This window comes from Papio anubis, chromosome 1 (genome assembly GCF_008728515.1).
Source record: "Papio anubis isolate 15944 chromosome 1, Panubis1.0, whole genome shotgun sequence".
In the NCBI taxonomy this organism is placed as follows: domain Eukaryota; kingdom Metazoa; phylum Chordata; class Mammalia; order Primates; family Cercopithecidae; genus Papio; species Papio anubis.
Window position 1 is genome coordinate 149,701,037 of NC_044976.1, and position 20,325 is coordinate 149,721,361.

Genomic DNA, 20,325 nt, shown 5'->3' on the forward strand with positions numbered 1-20,325 from the left:
TTTGGCAACACCCTCACAGACACACCCAGGATCAGTACTTTGCATCCTTCAATCCAATCAAGTTGACACTCGGTATTAACCATCACAGTGGAAGTGAGAGGATCACTCAAGGCCAGCAGTTTGAGACTAGCTTGGGCAACACATAGCGAGCCCCCAAGACCTTGTCTCTGCAAGAAATAAAAAAAATTAGCTGGCCATGGTGGCCTGAGGAACATAGAAAGACCCCATGTCTACCAATAACATAACATAACATAACGTAACGTAACGTAACGTAATGTAACATAACATAACATAATAAAATAAAATAAAATAGCTAGGTACATTGGCATGTGTCTGTAGTTATATTCTGTTTTTTTTTTTTTTTTTTTTTTTCTTTGAGACAGAGTTTCACTGTTGCCCAGGCTGGAGTGTTACAGTGGCATGATCTCGACTCACCGCAACCTCCACCTCTTGGGCTCAAGCGATCCTCCTGTCTCAGCCTCCCAAGTAGCTAGGATTACAGGTGTGCGTCACCACACCTGGCTAATTTTTTTTGTTGTTTTGGAGACAGAGTCTTACTCTGTCGCCCAGGCTGGAGCACAGTGGCATGAACTCGGCTCACTGCAACCTCCACCTCCCAGGTTCAAGCAATTCTCCTGCCTCAGCCTCCTGAGTAGCTGGGATTACAGGCATCTATCACTACGCCCAGCTAATTTTTGTATTTTTAATAGAGGCAGGGTTCCACCATATTGGCCAGGCTGGCCTCGAACTCCTGGCCTCAAGTGATCCTCCTGCCTCAGCCTCCCAAAGTGCTGGGATTATAGGCGTGAGGTGAGCCACTGTGCTTGGCCTTTTTTGTATTTTTAGTAGAGATGGGGTTTCACCATGTTGGCCAGGATGGTCTCAAACTCCTGATCTCAAGTGATCTGCCCACCTTGGCCTCCCGAAGTGCTGGGATTACAGGTGTGAGTCACTGTGCCTGGCCTGTAGAGCTCTTGTGTGCAAAGTTAGCTCAATTATTAGGGAGTCACTTGAGCCCAGGAGTTTGAGGCTGCAATGAGCTATGATTGTGCCACCACATCACCATACTACAGCCTGGATGATAGAGTGAGACCCTGTCTCAAAAACAAACAAAAACAAAGAATGTCAGGGATTGAGGAAAAGAAGCAGCAAGATGATGGAGTATACACGGTAGAGTCAGAACAGGGCTGGGAGCTTGCTTAGGTACCTAAAATAGTTTTATCTGGATTTAGTGTGGAATCCTGGCTCCCTTTTTTAGTTGTTTAGTTCCAGTATTTACTCAAACTTTTAGAGTTGCCCTATTCCAGAGTCACATGCCCATCAAAGATGAGTCTGAAACTAAAGTGGCCATAGATGGTAGAGGACCTTAAATTTGTCTCCCTCCAACTTGATTTATGACATGAAGAGATCTTGATGCTGTGGCCAATGGGATCCCTGGGTGTAGACAGCATCTGAATCAATATCTATGCAGAACAAGATAACTATATTGCCATAGAAGAAGATGTTGGCACCAAATTGTGTCCGTATGTATTTGTTTTTGTTAGTAACTTCTTCTTTTTCTTTTTTTTTTTTTTGACACAGAGTCTGGCTCTGTTGCCCAGGCTGGAGTGCAGTGGTGTGATCTCAGCTCACCACAATCTCCACCTCCCAGGTTCAAGTGATTCTCCTGCCTCAGCCTCCCAAGTAGCTGGGATTACAGGTACGAGCCACTGCGCCTGGCTAATTTTTGTATTTTTTTTTTTGAGACGGAGTCTTACTCTGTCACCCAGGCTGGAGTGTAGTGGCGCAATCTTGGCTTACTGCAAGCTCCGCCTCCCGGGTTCACGCCATTCTCCTGCCTCAGCCTCCCGTGTAGCTGGGACTACAGGCACCCGCCACTGCACCCAGCTAATTTTTTACACCGTGTTAGCCAGGATGATCTCGAATCTCCTGACCTCGTGATCCGCCCGTCTTGGCTTCCCAAAGTGCTGGGATTACAGGCTTGAGCCACAGCGTCCAGCCTATATATTTTTTTTAATAGAGACAAGGTTTCGCCATGTTGGCCAGGCTGGTCTTGAACTCCTGACCTCAGCCTCCCAAAGTGCTGGGATTATAGGCGTGAGCCACTGTGCCCGGTCAGTTTTTGTTAGTAATTTCTTAAGGAAGGTTTGAGCCTTATGGTAAATAGTACCTAGCACAGTGCTTGGTGCACAGTGGACGTTAAATATTTTTTTTGATAAATGAATAAATGAACAAATGTATGATAGACAGTAAATACTGGCTGCCTATCTTGGTTCATATCTTTAAAAATGGAGATATTATAATCATGTGCTTTCTTCCATATATAAAGTTGATATTCCTGATTCACCATTAAAAGAACATCTACTTTGTGGTGTGACATAGGCTGTAGTCCTGACCCTGCCAGTAATTATCTATGTGACCTCAAGTAAATGACTAATATTCTCTTGCTTCTTTTTTTTTTTCCTGTTTAATCTGTAAAACGAGGTGGTTGAACTGAGCACATGCTAAACCTCCTTCTTGATCTGAACTTTTGAGATTATTCTGTGGTTCTAAGATAAGAGCTGCTGTGTACAAAGTTGGCTCGACCACACAGGGACCAAACCTACCAGCCTTGTTCCATCAGCATTGTGCTTGGGCTTGAATTGGCTTAGAGTAGTTTAAGGCATCTTTAAATAGAGATCTACAAATCTCCCAGACTCCATCAAGGGGCTTTATAGGGTTTACAAACTTGCAGCCCCTCCTCACACTCTTATAAGTAACATTTTGTATATAAGCATCTTGTGAATTTTTCTGGGGTATGTGTCCTTAGGTTTCAAAGAGTCTCAAAAATGTGGATAACCTCTAAAGGTTAAGAAATCCTGCTCTGTCACCCAGGCTGGAGTGCAGTGGTGTGATCCCAGCCCACTGCAACCTCCGCCTCCCGAGTTCAAGTGATTCTCCTGCCTCAGCCTCCCAAGCAGCTGAGACTACAGGACGTGCCACCATGCCTGGTGAATTTTTGTATTTTTAGAAGAGATGGGGTTTTGCCATTGTTGGCCAGGCTGGTCTTGAACTTCTGACCTCAAGTGATCTGCCTGTCTTGGCCTCCCAAAGTGCTGGGATTACAGGAGTGAGCCACTGCACCCAGCCTGTTTCCAACACTATTACATTTAATCTGATAAATGAGTTAAGTCCCAGTTGTAGCCACAGAAAAACTAATGGAATTTAGAACACAGATCTCACCATTTCTATGCTTTAGACATTTTGCCTACAGGGAAGCCTGAAACCCTCTTGATTAATCAACGACAGAGAAAAATATAGAACGCTCTGACTGCAGGACAATTATCTCTGGGCACAATAGAATTCCACCCGATTGGGCTTATCACAGAAAGGAATCTGTCAGAAAGTTCCCCCAGTGTAGTGATGACCATTACCCGATGCAGTGATGTCCAGACTGTCACACAGAAGGGGTCCATACCTGTGGTCACAAGTGGTTTGGGTCTTAGACTGGCACAAACCAGAGATCAGCAGGTGGAGGGTGGGCCAACTGACAGAGGCAGAGACTGTGGGGCTCTAATCACTGCTGGGCTATAAAGTTCTTTTATTTGTTGTTTTTTGTTTTTTTTTTGAGGCAGAGTCTTGCTCTGTCACCCAGGCTAGAGTGCAGTGGTGCAGTCTCCGCTCACTGCAAGCTCCACCTCCCAGGTTCAAGCCATTCTCCTGCCTCAGCCACCCTAGTAGCTGGGACTACAGGCACCCGCCACCACACCCAGCTAATTTTTTGTATTTTTAGTAGAGACGGGGTTTCGCCATGTTATCCAGGATGGTCTTGATCTCCTGACCTTGTGATCCACCCACCTCAGCCTCCCAAAGTGCTGGGATTACAGGCGTGAGCCACTGCACCCGGCCGCTATAAAGTTCTTATGACCATTCAGTGCAAACCACTCAATCTCACTGGATTCCAATTCTTTTCTTTCTTTCTTTTTTTTTTTTTGAGATGGAGTTTTGCTCTTGTTGTCCAGGCTGGAGTGCAATGACGCCATCTTGGCTCACTGCAACCTCCCACTCCTGGTTTTAAGCGATTCTCCTGCCTCATCTACCCAAGTAGCTGGGATTATAGGCATGCACCACCATGCCCGGCTAATTTTGTATTTTTAGTAGGGATGAGGTTTCTCCATGTTGGTCTTGAACTCCCGACTGCAGGTGATCCACCTGCCTCGGCCTCCCAAAGTGCTGGGATTACAGGCGTGAGCCACTGCGCCTGGCCCCAATTCCTTTATTTCATAAGGGTACTTAATATGAGAGAAATTGAATTCCTAAGAAAAAATCCCAAGGAATCAATAGGACATACTTTTTAAGAAAAAGGTGGGTCAGTATATAAGAAATTAAGATATTAATGGCAACTCACCTAGAGTCCAGACTTGGGGGATCTGGAGGGGTCTAAGGAAGACTGGAGATTTAAGGGAACCAGATCTACTATGCAAGAGCCATGAGTATCCCCAGGGCTGAGTCTTTGGTTTTATATGTTTAGCAGAAATTAACCCAAAGGCTTGTCTCAAAGGTTCTCAGGGCCAGTTAGCTCAAGTTTCCAGAGCACTGTGCTCAAAGAATCGCAAGTTTGACCTTTGTATATATGCGACAACTAATGTCACTCTGTTTTCACATTAGACTGAGCCCTAGCTGTAGCCAGGAGCATCACTAGAGACACGTGGAGGACTGGCTGGGAGAGTGTGAGTGGCATCTCTGCCTTTGGAAACCAGCTCAAAGTCCACTCTAGCTCAAACTGCACACCTTAACACCTCACGTTTGTATGTGTTCTGCATGTCATCATTTTAGGTGATTTTCAAAGAACAAGTCAGCAGTGAAAGTAAACAAGGCTCACTCCTAAGGGACTTCAGGCTGAGGCACTAGCCCAGTTGGGATGACCAATGGGATTGACTCCTTCAAGAAGTAAGGACTCCTTTAAGAAGTAAAGACTCACTTCCCCCGTCTTTGGTGAAGTCACATAACTCATCTTTTTTACAGGGCCTGCCCCTCTGGGCACCTCAGCCAGTGCCTGCGGGGCTGGGCCTTTGACAGCAGCTCCCAAAATAAGGTGCCAGGCCCTGCTTCTCACTTTCCCCTTGTGCCCTGTGAGCTGCTGGCATTGCCTTTGGAGTCATTACTCAGCAGGCTGAATGTAGCAGAAATAGGATGCTGCACTGACTCAGGAGCCCAGATTCTTTCTCGGGCTGAGTCCTGCAAGCCTGTCCCCTGCACTGCAATGGGGGGGCCCTGGCAGGGCTATGTGGGGCCATAACCTGGCCTCTCACTCTCACTTCCTGGCAGGGCAGTAATCCAGGACAGTGTTTCGCTGCCAGCTATCCCTGGGCTTTTGCAGGTGTCTCTGTGACCCTGGGCTGTACAGCACCAGCTATCTGGTGAACACCCTTTCCTTACCTCCTCCATTCTTTTCACACACACTCCTTCCCCCTTCTCATCCTACATGAAAACCTGGCCTGCCACCAGGCCCCACCTCTCTTCCTCGGGGTCAGAATAGGCTGACATTCTCTAACCTCCTGACCCCAGCTTCTCCAGACCCCAGTTTCCCCTCCCTTCTTGGGCACATCATCCTGTTTTACTGCCGGCTCAGTCCACTCAACTGTTTGCTGGTGTCCAGCACATTCTCTTACCCTCCTCAGTGGCTTAACACGTACCTGCCTCGTAGCTTTCATGGCAACTTAGCTTCATCATTGGTTTTGTTTTTTTTTTGAGACTGAGTATCACTTTGTCACCCAGGCTGGAGTGCAGTGGTGCGATCTTGGCTCACCGAAACCTCCACCTTCCGGGTTCAAGCAATTCTCCTGCCTCAGCCTCCTGAGTAGCTGGGATTATAGGCACCCGCCATTACGCCTGGCTTATTTCTTTAGTAGAGACGGGGTTTCACCATGTTGGCCAGGCTGGTCTTGAACTCCTGACCTTGTGATCCGCCCGCCTTGGCCTCCCAAAGTGCTGAGATTACAGGCATGAGCCATCGCGTCCGGCCTCATTATTGTTTTCTAAAACCTACAAATGACATTAAATTCTGCCCAACCTGTCATTCACTGTAACAAATACGCTTTGGACATGGGCATCAGAATGGCCCATATCATACCAAATTCTTACAACCCTACTCTGACCACAAACATCTTAGCTTCTTTTTACTTGTCTGCTTCAGGTAATTCTTCCTCACCTGCTCACCCTTCCCAGAATCTCTTGCATCCTCCACATCCACCCTGGATCCCTTGGCCTGCTGTTTCCAGGTGCCCGTGGGACCCACATGCTTTCACGCTTCCCTGGGTCGCCCCTGATGACTTCCCACCTTGGGTAATCCCTACCTCAGTTTTCTTTGGCTCTGCTCCCAGATTGCTGAGTGCAGCTGAAAACATACAAGCTCTCTGTGGTGTTGGAGCCTTCAACAACCCATTCCATTAAGACCATGTGTGTCTGACTCTCTTCCCCACTATTTGTACTTCAAGGTAGGGACTTTAGCACCCCCAGGATAATCATAAGAAGTTAAAATGTAGTACATGACTGGCACTTGTCTAGGCACCTTACATATAGTAATTCATTTAATCTTCCGATGACAACAGAGAAAGTACTGTTATTGCCTTTCCTGTTTTTCAGTGAGGACACAGGTTCAGAGAAATGAAGTCACTTGCATAAGGTCACAAGATCAGTAGATGGTAGAGTCAAGATTATGGGATCTGGGTGACACGTTTATACTGTTCTCTTCACAAGAGCTCCATGGAAAGTTTGTTGACTTTCATCAGAGTTTCTGCTACAGCTAGCAATCTTTTAAATCATCCCCTGTTCACTTTTAATTGGACTTACGTATATTTCTTTTTTTTTTTTTTTTTTTGAGATGGAGTCTTGCTCTGTTACCCAGGCTGGAGTGCAGTAGGGTGATCTTGGCTCACTGCAACCTCCGCCTCCCAGGTTGAAGCGATTCTCCTGCCTCAGCCTCCTGAGTAATTGGGATTACAGGCGCGCGTCAACATGCCCGGCTAATTTTTGTATTTTTAGTAGAGACGGGGGTTTCATCATGTTGGCCTGGCTGGTCTTAAACTTGTGACCTCGTGATCCACCCACCTTGGTCTCTCAAAGTGCTGGGATTACAGGCATGAGCCACTGTGCCCGGTGGACGTATATATATTTCAATTCTGACTCTTTAATACTTCTGTTAAATTTAGACCAGAGAGCATTGCTCTCTGGTCCCAGTGAGCATCTAGACTCTCAGGGCATCCTTCCATGCTCTTCTTCCTTGTGTTTGACTGAATCACCTCCCAGATGAGCTTCCGTCAGGGACCCATGTGCCACAACCCCAGATACCTCCACTGTTCAGCTGGGCTGTGCTGTCCCAGTTCCCATTCTCTAGGGAAGACAGAAGACATTACAATTGTCATGATAGTTATTTATTTTTTTTTTTTTTGAGACAGAGTCTCGCTCTGTGGCCCAGGCTGGAGTGCAGTGGCCGGATCTCAGCTCACTGCAAGCTCCGCCTCCCGGGTTCACGCCATTCTCCTGCCTCAGCCTTCCGAGTAGCTGGGACTACAGGCGCCCGCCACCTCGCCCGGCTAGTTTTTTGTATTTTTTAGTAGAGACGGGGTTTCACCGTGTCAGCCAGGATGGTCTCGATCTCCTGACCTCGTGATCCGCCTGTCTCGGCCTCCCAAAGTGCTGGGATTACAGGCTTGAGCCACCGCGCCCGGCCTGTCATGATAGTTATTTAAAGTCATTTCCATGTCAACAGGTTTTGGAGGCTGGGACTTAAATACCCCCTCTGCCACTCACTACCTTCCATGGGCAAATCACTTAAATTCAAAGAGGTTTAGTTTCTTTCTCTCTTCTCTTTTTTTTTTTTTTTTTTTTTTTGAGACGAAGTCTTGCTCTGTTGCCCAGGCTAGAATGCAGTGGCACGATACTGGCTCACTGCAACCTCCACCTCCCGAGTTCAAGCGAGTCTCCTGCCTTAGCCTCCTGAGTAGCTGGGATTACAGGCATGTGCCACCATGCCTGGCGAATTTTTGTATTTTTTAGTAGAGACACGGTTTCGCCATGTAGACCAGGCTGGTCTCGAACTCCTGACCTCAAGTAATCCACCCCTTGGCCTCCAAAAGTGCTGGGATTACAGGTGTGAGCCACTGTGCCTGGCCTAGATTTAGTTTCTTTATCTGCAGAATGAGAATAATAATGATACTATTAGGGTTATATTTATTAAAGAGCCTTGCACAGAGCCTGGCTCATATTAGGCACTGTAAATATTAGTTATTTTTCCTTCTCTTACCCCTACACCCCTCTCCTGTCAATTTATTCTCTGCAGATGATCTTTTAGGGTGAATTCTCTTAATTCCCTTTTATTTCTATCAAAAATTTCTCATTTATAGTACAAATTTCTTAAAAATGAGTTGGTACTTTTAAGGCAATTGCCTTTATCAGACTCTTTGTCATAGTAATTCCACTTCTAGGAATCTATTATGAAGAAGTAGTTGGATATGTGTGTATAATATTCTATAACATAGTTATATCATCTTATATAATCTGTTAATCTGTTATATTTAAATATTTTCCATTATAAGACTCTATATTCTGTGTTTTTTTTTTTTTTTCTTTTGAGACAGACTCTCACTCTGTCACCCAGGCTGGAGTACAGTGGTGTGGTCTTGGCTCACTGCATCCTCCACCTCCCAGGTTCAAGAAATTCTTGTGGCTCAGCCTCCTGAGTAGCTGGGATTACAGGCGTGTGCCACCATGCCTGGCTTATTTTTGTATGTATGTATGTATACATTTTTTAGTAGAGACGGGGTTTTCCCATGTTGGCCAGGCTGGTCTCAAACTCCTGGCCTTAAGTGACCCACTCACCTTGGCCTCCCAAAGTGCTGGGATTACAGGTGTGGGCCACCATGCCTGGCTTATATTCTGTGTGTGTTTTTTTCTTTTTCTTTTTTTTTTTTTTGAGGCGGAGTCTCGCTGTGTCACCCAGGCTGGAGAGCGGTGGTGTGATCTCGGCTCACTGCAAGCTCCCCCTCCCAGGTTCACGCCATTCTCTTGCCTCAGCCTCCCAAGTAGCTGGGACTACAGGCGCCCGCCACCATGCCTGGCAATTTTTTTTTGTATTTTTAGTAGAGACGGGTTTCACCTTGTTAGCCAGGATGGTCTTGATCACCTGACCTCGTGATCCACCTGCCTCAGCTTCTCAAAGTGCTGGGATTACAGGTGTGAGCCACCATGCCCGGCCTATTCTGCGTTTTTATACACACAAAGATGTTCGTTGTGAAATTCCTTATCCTGGAAAAAAAATGCAAAGCTTCTTTGTATCTCTGCTCATTATTTCTTCATTTTCTCCTGCTTCTGAGAAATAAGTAACCTCTTTCCTCCCTAGTTTCAACTAAACCTTATTTTGTAAAACAACTTTTAAATTTTATTTATTTATTGTTGAGACAGCATCTCGTTCTGTTACCCAGGCTGGAGTGCAGTGGTACAATCATGGCTCAGTGCAGCCTCAACCTCCTGGGCTCAAGTGATCTTCCCACCTCAGCCACCCAAGTAGCTAGAATAGCAGGCGCTTACCACCACACCCAGCTAATTTTTACAATTATTTTTGGTAGAGACGAGGTCTCAACTATCTTGCCCAGGCTGGCCTCAAACTCCTGGGGCCAGGTGATCCTCTTGCTTCAGCCTGCCAAAGTGCTAGGATTACAGATGTGTGCCACTATGCCTGGCCTGGCTTAAAATAACCTTTTTTTCCTCTTTTTTTTGAGATGGAGTCTCGCTCTGTCACCCAGGCTGGAGTGCAGTGGTGCAATCTCAGCTCACCGCAACCTCCGCCTCCCAGATTTAAGCAATTCTCTGCCTCAGCCCCCCGAGTAGCTGGGATTACAGGCACCTGCCACCATGCCTGGCTAATTTTTGTATTTTTAGTAGGGATGGGGTTTCACTGTGTTGGTCAGGCTGGTCTTGAACTCCTGATCTCGTGATTTGCCTGCCTCAGCCTCCCAAAGTGCTGGGATTATAGGGGTGAGCCACTGCGCCTGGCCAAAATAACTTTTTAAAATTACAATATTAACATATGCTTATGGTAGAAAATTTGGAAAATGCAAGCAAAAGAAAAAAATCACTTGTGGTTTCTACTGACTGTGATTACAGTACATTTCAATGTATGTGTCTATATATAATTTATACCAAGCTTGTCCAACCCATGACCCATGGGCCGCATGTGGCCCAGGATGGCTTTGACTGTGGACTAACACGAATTTGTAAACTTTCTTAAAACGTTATTATTTTTTAAGCTCATCAGCTATTGTTAGTGTTAATGTATTTTACGTGTGGCCCAAGACAATCCTTCTTCCAATGTGGCCCAGGGAAGCCAAAAGATTGGACACCCCTGATTTATACCATTTATGTATTTATTTGGAGATGGAGTCTCACTCTATTGCCCAGGCTGGAGTGCAGTGGCACAATCTCTGCTCACTGCAACCTCCACCTCCCAGGTTTAAGTGATTCTCCTGCCTCACCCTCCCACGTAGCTGGGATTACAGGCACACCTGCCACCATGCCCGGCTAATTTTTGTATTTTTTTAGTAGCAATGAGGTTTCACCTTGTTGGCCAGGCTGGTCTCGAACTCCTGACCTCAAGTGATCTTCCTGCCTTAGCCTCCCAAAGTGCTGAAATTACAGGTATGAGCCACTGTGCCCAGCCGATTTATACATTTTATAACAAAATTATATATTATACCTCTTATTTTATAACTTATGTCCTATTTTTAAAAAATCATTACAGTAGTATAATTTCTAACAGCCACATTTTAATTTATTTAAACATCCTCTAAGAATGTTGGAACTGTGTTATCCAGTGTAATACCCAATGTAATACCTATATGAAATAGGGGATTTTCTACCCGACCTTAACTCTGATGCCTAAGATCAAAATTCCTCCTCATGACCAAATTGGCTAAGACTGATGGGATCCCAGATGGTACTCACTTTACCTCTGAAGTACCTCTAAGTTCATTATAATCTAATTCCCATACTAAATGACACTCCCACAGCACCATGACAGTTGATCACCATGACAATGACCAGAAGAAACCACAAAAGGACATAAAGGAAGGTAGCACTTCTTTTTTGAGTTCTCTGCCTATTCCTAGAAAAGACATGAATATTCCTCCTCTGGCTTTTAATGCCCAAACCTTTCATTAAATATACCCTGTATCTGTGACTTCCCAGCTCTCACAAGCTGATAAATTGGTTTATGAGTCAAACTCCCACTTCTCAATTCCATGGCCATTGAATAAGGCCTGCACTGCTAGACACTCACTTTTGGTTTTGTGTATTGGCTTTGTAGCACCGAACAGGGAGAGATCCCATTTTTGGGGCACTGGCTTTGTTGGTAACAGAAACATTTAAGCTGTTTCTATTTTTCCAAGATTATACATAACACTGTGATAACTTCAACTGCATTTTTGGGCACTTTCTAAATTATTTCTTTGCCCATCTCTGTTCCTGATGCCATCCCTCCCAAACCTCCATTTCTGGGACCCTGAACTACTGCTTCACCTCTCCCATAGCATGGGCCCTGCCTCTGGCTGGCTCCTTCCCTTCTGCCTACAAACATTACAAACTTGGTGCAGGATACCTATTCTTCCAAACCCTCCCAGATTCTTCTGGCCTTTCCTGGCATCCTCAGCCGCCCCTCTGGCCTCAGAGGTGGGGCTCCTCCTCCTGCTTAAGGCAAAGTCCCCTTCCTTCCTGCTTCCCTTGTTAACCCCTCATTGTTATCTGGGTCTTTAAAACCTTCCTCTTTCTTGCCTGCTTTCTCCTAGCCCATGAACTGATCTAACCTTTCCCATCCCCAAGTCCTTTCTTGACCATGACCCCCTCCATACCCTCTCAGTGTCTGTTCTTCTCACTTCTCTTCTCAGCCAAACTCTCTGGAAATGTAAACTGCACTTGCTGTCTCCCATTCCCTGACACTGCCACTTGGCTCCAATCTTACCTTCCAGATTGTCAAATGCAATTGACATTATTTGTGCTTCATCTGGCTTGACTTTACTGTTTTACTCCTTGAAACTGTCCTGGACTCTCTCTCCCTAAAATAGCTTCTCAGTCACCTCTGTCAGCTCTTCTTTCTCTAATTACCCATAATACTGGCCTTTCTCCACACTTAAGAAGACTTTAGTTTGCCATTTCAGGAGCATCTCTCAAAGCAGTAACATCCTCTCATGTGCACCATTGTTTTGTTTCAGGTCCACCTTCCGTACTGCATGGATCACTACAATCACCTCCTAATATGGTTTCACTGTGTCCCCACCCAAATCTCATCTTGAATTGTAGCTCCCATAATTCCCACATGTCATGGGAAAGACCCAGTGGGAGGTAAATGAATCATGGGGACGGGTCTTTCCCGTGCTGTTCTCGTGGTAATGAATAAGTCTCACGAGATCTGATGGTTTTATAATGGGGAGGTCCCTTGCATATGCTGTCTTGCCTGCCGCCATGTAAGGCGTGACCTTGCTCTTCATTCGCCTTCTGCCATGATTGTGAAGCCTCCCCAGCCATGTGGAACTGTGAGTCAACTGAATCTCTTTCCTTTATAAATTACCCAGTCTCGGGTATGTCTTTATTAGCAGTGTTGAGAGAAGAGAGACAGACCCTCTCATATTGTTATATTGTTTTATACTCAGAAAAGGAAAGAGAAGCAAAACTAAAGGCACGTAGCCCGGCACCTAGGAACTAGACCCGAAACCAAGGAACCAGACCTGAAACCAGGCCTGGGCCTGCCTGTCCTAAGCCTGGTAGTTAAAATTCCACCCCTGACCTAGCAACTGATGTCATCTATAGATTATAGAAAGACATTGTAAAACTTTCTGGTCTGTTCTGTTTCACTCTGACCACTGGTGCATGCAGCCCGTCACGTACCCCCTGCTTGCTCAATCGATCATGACCCTCTCATGCAGACCCCCTTAGAGTTGTGAGCCCTTAAAAGGGACAGGAATTGCTCACTTGGGGAGCTCAACTCTTGAGACAGGAGTCCTGCCGATGCTCCTGGCCGAATAAACCTCTTTCTTCTTTAACTCGGTGTCTGAGGAGTTTTGTCTGCGGCTTGTCCTGCCACAGTGTGAGAAGAGACTAATACATCTCCTAACTGGGCTGCCTGCCCAATGTCTGGTTCCTTTACAATCTTTACATTAACCGTTTACATTACTATAGAACCACTTTTCAAAAATAAAAATCTGATTGTGCTTGTCCCCTGCTTGGTCATTCAGTAGTTGTCTAGTGCCTCAAGATAAAGCCCAAACTCAGTATGGTGGCAATGCCAGGCCTTTGTGCCCTACCCCTGCTTACCTCCACAGTCTCATCTCCTGCTGTTCTTTACATGTTCTCTCTGCTGCAGCCATCAGGGAAACTGGAATAACAGAGTTCCTTAGACAGGCCATTCTTTCTCATGTCCTCAAACCTCTGTTCATGCTATTGTGCTATTTCCTTTGCTAGGATAATTCTTCACTTAAACATCTGGAAAATTTGTTTTTTCTCCAGAGTTAAGCTTAGAGTTGGCTTCTGTATGCAAAACTTCCTGGGATCTCCAGGCTTATTTTAATATGCTCCAACAGCCCCCAGATCATGCCTTCAGAGCACTTGTCATTGTGTTCTTGTGTTTGTCTGCCCTGTGAGTCCAGGAGCAAATTGAGGATGGGCCCATGTGTTGTCTTTGTTTAATGCAATGCCTGACACATAGTAGATGTTCAGCAAATAGCTGTTTAATAAGAGAAAGACTCCTCTTGTCTTGAAAGGAATTTACATCTACTGCTCATTTCCTAGCCACCTGTATTTTTTTTATTCCCAGCCATCTTTCATATCTATCATCCTACTGAAGTAGGTCTTGAGAAGGACAAAGATGTGCTTAATTTAGCCTTATTTAAGTTATCTTCATCAACTTCTCTGCAGCAGTGACCACCCACTTCTCAGAAACTTCTCTTCCCTGGGCTCCTGAGCTGACGCTATTTGAATTCTCTTTCCTTTTGATCTGCACTTTCACTGGTTGCCTTTCTTCTTCATGCATCTTACAACCACTATGCCAAGCACTACAGCAAGCACAGGGGCAGACAGGTGGTGGTAGGATATGTGCAGTGATGTGCTGGTGAGCTAGCTCTCCAGAAAAAAATAAAAGACCCCGATTTGTACCTTCTGCCTACTTCCATAGTGTAAATACTCTTGCCATGATTGAGTATTTACTTCTAAGTATCAGGCTACTAACACTTTAACAGCTCACAAAATCCCTGAATATTTAATAATTGGCTGTCACGAGTATAAGCCAGTTCCAGCACAATACTGGGTATAGAGAAATAAGTAAGACCAGTTGGATATTGAGGAGACTAGTCTAGTGGAGGAAATATATAAATAATTCTAAGACAAATGTGCTAAGCACTGTCAGAGTGTTGAAACCAGACACTATGGGGCTGAGTGGAAGGAAGCTATATTAGGAAAATCTGTGAAGAATTCCTACAGGAAGTGGTGGAGGGGTTGAACTGGATCTTTAAAAATGAGGGCTTAAAGGTAGTCCTAAGGTGGGAAAACTATTCCAGGCAGAGAAACATTTTGAATAGCAAAGTATTCAAGTGTTCAAAATATTCAAAATACCAGAATAGCAAAGAATTGAGGATAATGGCTAATAGATCAAGAGGACTGGGTGCAAAAACTGTAGGATACCAGCATGGATTCTGCCACTATCTAGCTTTGCGACCCTCTGTATCTTTAAAATAGGAATTTGATTTCTATGCCCCATTTCTGCATTGATTTGATGGTTGACCTTGAGGAGAGAAAGAAAATACAAGACTGGGGAAGAAGGAGAAAGGAGGAAATGCATATGATGTGGAGCTTTAACAGGCTGCCAAATGCTGCAGTGCTGGCAACGCTACAGGACCTCCCTCTGTTGGCCACCCCTTGCTGTCTTCTGGCTCAGTCCCAGCTATGAAAATCCCAAACCCCATGCTTCAGCCACAGCACATTTTACTGAAGGGAAAATTCTTTTCTTTTAAACTGAATGCATATACTGAATCCTGACAGTACATGGAGAGGCAACTTAGTTTATCCTTCTGCTTTGAGGGAACAGAGGATTCTCCTGTTTTCCTTAGAAAGCATCAAGAAGACCCACAGTCTCACTCCAGTAGCTTATTCCCTTTGAAGAACTGGTAGCAAGCCTATCTAGACCTCCCCAATGCCCACCTCTTGTCTATCTTCTCTAGAGAACTATCTGATCTTCATTCCTTTTTAAAAAAACCTTAAAAATCATGAATCATAAAACATATATAGAAAAATGTATAAAACATAAGTGCAAGATATAATTATAGAGCAAACACCCATATAATCACTAACCAGGGCAAGAGACAGAACCTTGCCATAACCTAGGAAGTCCTTCATGTTACTACCCAAACACAACCCTCCAGAGGGAACTACTGTTTCATTATAATAATCAAATCAGGATTTTGTTTTGCTGTTTACCACCCATGTGTATATTTCTCCATACTAGTTAGAATTTCCTGTCTTCTGTTAACACTTGATCTGAATGCAATCATATTGAATACATTCCTCTTTCTTGCTTCTTTTGCTCAACATTCTAACCATTCATTGGCGTTGTCATGTAGCTAGTTCATTCTTTTCCATCTCATTGTAATATACATTTACAATATGAGTATTTCATAGTTTATCCATTCTACTGTGGACAGACATTTGGATTATTTCCAGCCTTTCGCTAGCATAAACAATGCTGCCACAAACATCTTTATACGTGTCCCAGTGCATGTGAGTTTCTCTCAGGTAGAAGGGTGGAATTGTTGGGTCATAGGGCATGTGTACCTTTATCTTCATTCTCTGCCGTCATATTCGGGGGTAAGCCTTTCTTCACTTTTTCTAATTTTAACTTCTGTGCTTTTTTGTTCCTGTTTTCCTATCACTGTGTTCATCAGTCTTCTTCCTGTGCTCTTATAACATACTCTCAGCACTGATTCTAGCTTCTAGTCCTGCATATTCCCTTCCTTCTATAGTTAACAATTGTTTCTTCTCCTAAGGAATATTTTTTCAAATATTACTCTAGTAGGAAATGTATTTTGAGAGTTCTTCTCTTTTGAATATACTGACAATGGAAAGCACATATTTGATTGATGGGGAGGGCCAGAGGACAGACACTCTAGGATGGGAATTAAGACTGTGGGCTTTGAGTCAGACCAAATCCACAAGCTGCCACTTGCTACATATCCTTGGGCAAGTTATTTAACTTTTGTTTTAGTTTCCTTACCTGAAAAAAAAAATGGAGATAATAATTATACCCATTTATAGGGTTATAAGTGGGTACAGGAATGTGCACTAAATCAAACAATCTACAACTTTGATTGTTAAGAGGTTTATACAATTGGTCTTCAGGCAGGAAGAGGAAAGACAGGCAGCACTGAGAATGCCTTCAGGTTGTATAGTGAGGATACATTCTATGAGTTTCTATCTAGTGTTTAGACCAAGTCTAAACTCTGTCCACTCCTCCTTGTGGAGTGGCTGGCTAGCGCAGGCAGTGAGACGCTGCCTGTGGCCACAGAATACACACAGTGAAATGAATTGGCCCATTTGGGAATGAAACCCACAATCCTGGGTTCATGCACTACTCAAATGAGTACAGTGGCCAAAATGACATAAAAAGGGAGAATATAAATGGGCTTAGAAATGCTGTCAACGTAAACAGGAAGGCAAGAGGACACCACAGGATAACTCAAATTAACAAGCTGCTCTAAACAGCATCCTCTCTTTGTGCAATTTATTGTACAGGAGAGTTGGCTGGAACAGAAACTACTCCTATTATAATTTTTTTTTTTTATCCTGCAGGCTTTCCGTATATAACTTCAGACTCTGTCACTTACATTTCTTGGTTTTAGGAGTTTTCCAAAGCCAGATACTTAATTACACGTGCAGCACTCCAAGGCCAATACCTCATTATCTAATTAGGGAGTTGGGAAGTGTTTATCATAACCACACTCAAGATATTAATGTTCGTTTTAACTTGTCTTCCTCTTTCTGAAGACATTGATTTTTGGACTCTGAGTCTCTTACTCCCATATAAAACTGTCTAAATCCAAAAGGGCTTTTGAGGAAGCAGCATTTCCAACTTGACATTAATGGTTGGGCTGAATGTTGCCTCTCATAGAGGCAACAATGCCCACTGGATTTTAATTTCTCAGTTCCTGAACCACTAATAAGTTATTTCACAATTACATTTAATAAATCCTCTTTATGCTTCTTTTCAAATAATTCTTGGAAAATTGTGTTTGAATATATTGCAGGAGATGAGGGAAAGGTGGAAGAGAAATTAACAGTCATGCTGAATGATTATCAAGTGACATGGTATAACAATATTTGCTAACTCCACGTCAACATAGCAAGGCCAGATGGTTTGGTTTTGTTTCAGTAACATATATCATATGGTAATATATTGATAGAGAAAGGGTTGATTTGTATAATTGCTTTTAGACCTTGACTTCAGAAGTAAGCAAGGTTGTTATCAAGAAAAAAACAACCCAGCTCTTAACATCTTCATTTGAATTGATAACTGGCACAAACCCATGAAGGGGATACAAGGTGGCAGGACTATTTGCAGAAGCAGATACCAGCTTCTAATAAAAGCATGCCACATTCCTTAAGTTCCTGTAAATTGGAAACTAGGGTCCTTAATAGCATCAGTGGCAGCATAAATTCGACGCTTAGATGACAGCTGAAACCCCAGTGTTGGATTTATACATCAAAATATCAAGCAAACTTTCAGGGCTGGTATTTTCACACTGATGTGAGAATGGCAACAAGTATTATTGGCATCAAAAACAGAGTAGCCTGGGGAAGAATCTCATCAAGTGAGAGCGAAGAATCTAGAGTCTTCATTATACTTCAATGAAATGTTTTAATCTTCTTTTGTATCCTACTACTAACAGACAGCAACATGGCTTGTTTTCAGCTTTACCTATTTTATTTGTCTGCTCATGAGCAAGAGAGCACAATAGCCTAACAAGTGAGCAAGAGTTGGCTCTTGGCTCTAAAGACCAGCAGCTGCAGCTTCCTCTCTAAAGGTGATCACATCTTAAACAATGAGGCAGAGCTGGGGGCAGCAGTCAGGAAATGGGAGGGTGGGCTTTGTGTGAGCAAAGGCTTTGGTTTGTTTAAGAGTTCAGGATACAGATTTGAAGATTATGGTCTCTTTGAACAGTGGCTACAGGCCACATATGAAATAATCTCTGTAATTTTCATGTGTACCTGGTAGGACAAAGTCATGAATTTCAAACTTGATTTTTCCCCACAGACCTACTTGCTCCTTTTGAAAAGTGCTGGGACTGGGAGGCCCAGGCAACATTTATGCTTTTGTTGTTGTTTTTTAATTACCAGTTGATTCTGATTTGCGAAGACCTTAGCAGACTGTAGCTGTTAGTGGAAAGGGAACAGGAATGAGCTAAACTTTTATGTCCATGTATCGAATATGGATAATAACCCTTGCCCTCCATACTTTACAGCTAACAGCAACTGTTCAATAAAATATTAGGTATTATGTGCCAGGCACTGTCCTAAAAGCTTTACGTGTAATAACCACAAAAATCCTTTTTTTTTTTTTTTTTGAGACGGAGCCTCGCTCTGTCATCAGGCTGGAGTGCAGTGGCACGATCTCAGCTCACTGCAACCTCTTGACTCCCTGGTTCAAGCGATTCTCCTGCCTCAGTCTCCCGAGTGGCTGGGATTACAAGCATGCACCACCATACCCAGCTAATTTTTGTATTTTTAGTAGAGACGGGGTTTCACCGTGTTGGCCAGGATGGCCTCCATCGCCTGACCTTGTGATCTGCCTGCCTCTGCCTCCCAAAGTGCTGGGATTACAGGTATGAGCCACTGTGCCCCACCCCACATAATTCCATTTTAAGGTAGGAAACTGATTCACAGAAGAGTTAAGTAACTTGTCCACTAACACACAGGGCTTGGATTCAAAGCTAGACAGTGTGGCACTAGAGATCATGTTTTCAACCATTATTTATAACCTTGTAAGGAATTTAATAAAAACATGTATCCAAAAAGTATTTTACTTTGAGAAGTTAAAAGTTCTAAGCAGCAGCTGAATTAAGTTCCTGGAGGGAAAAGTAGGCTTCTAGACAGTACTTCTACATAATAGCTGATTACAAAACAACTTTATTCAAAGGACTTGAAATCTGATCTTTGCTGTTTCTCTCAAATGCTGACTCTGGCCTCCTGAGGTATTATAAAGTGACTCCTTTGGCAACTGAAAATAAAGAAAGGAACTCTTTGCAGACCAGGTGCCTCACACACAGGGCTTGGCACCCAGGTGATATGTAAATGTTGGCTGACTTAAACGCCTTCCAATCAAAGGCATTTTGAAATATGCTATTCATATTTCACAAAATGGCTTGAATATAAATTATTCAGAATGTCAAAACAAAGGGGCATGTGGCAAGTTAAGGAAATTAAAGACAAATGGAGTATAAACGGAATATTAAACCTTTTACATTCAAAATAAGGAACCTGGTTGCATACCCTAAAAACCCTCTTTCCTGGCTTAGCAAGGGATGAACTTTAGGGATCAAATAAGCCTATTCTTTAGTAACATAATATCTCTCATTTGTGATGTTATATGCTTGCTGCAGGCATACCAATATAAACAAGCTGCTTAATATGCTCAGGTGATTTCTTCTTTAAAGGCTGAATTTATCTTACATCATTTCTCAACAACCCCTACACTTTTTAGCTTGTACTCAAACACAGCTCAGAAATAAAACAGGTTTTGCTACCACTTTAGGGATCAAAATGGTTACCTTATAACAAGCTAGGGTTGTATTCCAGGGATGAAAGCATTAAGCTGAAGTCCAACAAAATGTATTCAGCCTGCCTATAACTTCCAACGAATATCTAAAGAACTGATGCATAATCCAATTTTTTTTCCATAATCCCTGATAATTTTATGAGTAATGGGTTAATTGGTAATGTGGCATGATCCAAACCTAGGGCAGGCAAAGAATTCCCTGTGAAGACCTGTGTGAGAAGCAATGAGATCTACCCACAAGAGCTCAACTGGGCCTACATTTAGCCCTTTATGGAATTATGAAGCAGAAACCACTTGTGTTGAATTGCCATAGGGAGGAAATGAACTCAGTTTTTCTAGTACAATATTTTCACTCAGTCTCTCTTCTGACACACATTTGTAAAATGTTGCCCACACTACCTAGTTGTGGAATTGATTTTTCTCTGTGAGACTACTTGGCCTTTGCTTTAAGAGCAATGTAAAAGGAAGTCTGGCCCTCT

At 43.6% G+C, this 20,325-nt stretch overlaps 1 long non-coding RNA gene across 1 annotated transcript in view; it reads left to right on the forward strand.

Annotated features, from left to right (window-relative positions):
* The window catches only part of LOC103877986, a 123,200-nt gene extending 110,639 nt beyond the window's left edge, over window positions 1–12,561 (forward strand). The window contains exon 5 of the long non-coding RNA XR_004178719.1: window positions 12,243–12,561. This is a non-coding gene — a long non-coding RNA (uncharacterized LOC103877986). The remainder of the gene's footprint in view (window positions 1–12,242) is intronic.
* Window positions 12,562–20,325: the final 7,764 nt, after the last annotated feature.